This window comes from Gavialis gangeticus, unplaced genomic scaffold (genome assembly GCF_001723915.1).
Source record: "Gavialis gangeticus isolate Ggan-Ray unplaced genomic scaffold, GavGan_comp1, whole genome shotgun sequence".
Classification (NCBI taxonomy): Eukaryota; Metazoa; Chordata; order Crocodylia; family Gavialidae; genus Gavialis; species Gavialis gangeticus.
In genome coordinates this window covers 41,080,205-41,082,125 of record NW_017729000.1, presented here as the reverse complement: position 1 = coordinate 41,082,125, position 1,921 = coordinate 41,080,205, and positions in this window count along the sequence as shown.

Below are 1,921 nucleotides of genomic sequence, written 5' to 3'. Positions count from 1 at the left end.
TCAAACCAGGCCAAATCTCCTCCAAATCAAATCACCACCCAAAGCTTCACACAGCTTTATAGGATACTACTTGTATTTACAAGTACTAACCTGTTGTGGAGTTTATTAGTTTCCTATGGCCTAATAGAGCCATACAAGTAGGCGCCAAGATATTTACTTCAGTTCGAATTAGGCAACTCCATAGTAAACATCTCGTGTAGACATGGCCTGGAAGAGTGAGTTGTCTGTTCACTCTGGATACTGGTATAATTTACACTGATGTACAAAACTGATGCAAGTTACACCTGTACTGACATCTCAGGTATCCAGGTCCTTACTAATCTGAGTGCATGCTGTACTATGTCTGCTTGAATTCTCCATAGGGCTTCAATGAGATAAAATGTTGTTCTGCATTTTCTGACCTAACTTTTTAGGTAAATTCCTTTCTTGGCTGCATTTTTTGGCAGCACCAAGTGACTGCATTTTGATAGAGAGTAAAATGAGTCTCAGTAGTTGACGCTGTTACAATCCAACAATTTTGGGTGGCCTCATGAGAGGAAAATTTGGTTCTACATTTGATTTCAGAAAGTTTTGTTCACATTATTGCAAAAAAACGTGTTTAGGTAACCACTTGACCTTTAGAAAGTGCACCTTCAGGTGCTGTGGAAATCTTGTACCTGTTCTGTGAAAAAATGACTTCAGTTTACAGAACTGTCTAGAAGGCAGATATCATAAATGTTACTTTTACTTTGAAAGGAAGAAGACACGGTTTCTTTGATACAAATTTTAGCTATTCATCAGCATTTGGGCACCAACTATTTCAGTGCCAACATGCTCACCAAACTGAGTCAAGCTTCCAGAGTTCTGATTCTCACTGTCCCTGCTGACTTGCCCTGTGGCCTTGCACAAATCACTTAGCTTGTGTGCCATAACTTCTGCAGCTGTAAAGTGGGCATCCTGATAGTTATCCTTGCCAAGTGCATCAAACCCAATTTGATAAATTTGGAAAACATAGCCTGAAGGAAAAGCACTTTTTGCTGTAAACAATAGTTTGGAATCCAAAATCAGGAAGTGGAGCTCCACGTGTTATTACAGTCATTGTAGAATCCAGGTGCATGCCAATGGTTCATGCTCCAAGGAGCTCACAGCATTTGAAAAATGCATTAGTTATGACAGTATTGAAGAGGAAGAGTCAAGAGTAACCCACGTGACTAATTAATAGTGTCACTGAGTGCCTACAGGTCTCTCTGATGCAGCAGGATAGTCAGCATGGCCCTGCCCATATGGGAGATCAACTGAATTAGCTCACGATTGGAAAGCTCAACTGTCACCCATAAAGACCCAGCATAAGACTTTTACAGACATGCTAACTTCTCATGTTATAACCTACCTGGGAGCCTCAGCAACAGAAAGACTTTAAAAGTACTAAACTGCATCTACATGGGTAACACAGGGATTTTCCAATCCTGTTAAACTAACTTGACTGGATAAAATGCCTTTTTACCCTGTGTACATAGGATTCAGGGGAGCTGAGAGTGCTTAAAGCTTCTCAGGATCAGTCTCATTTCTGACCTGGAATTTTTTTTGGTAGAAATTGGACTGTGAAAATTCAGAACATAACAGAATTATTATATATCTTAATGCTGACTTGGCCTGTGCTAGAACTTTTCCCAGAGCAAGTATTCCAGGCTAGCATATAAATTAAAGCTCATAAATCAGTTGAGAAAAATCTTCTCCATAGAAATGGCCAGCATGCTAGAAGGGAGTTAGAGCTACAAGCTCTTTTTGATGAAGCCTCGCTGGCTATCAAGCTTCTCAAGAATGCGCAAAGCAGTAGAGTTGTTTGGCTTGGGAGTGCTGGCATAATCCTTTGGTAATATTTAAACAATATGTAAGAGAAAGTACAGCGTAATCTTGGCATTGTTAAAATGTTACCCCTTTT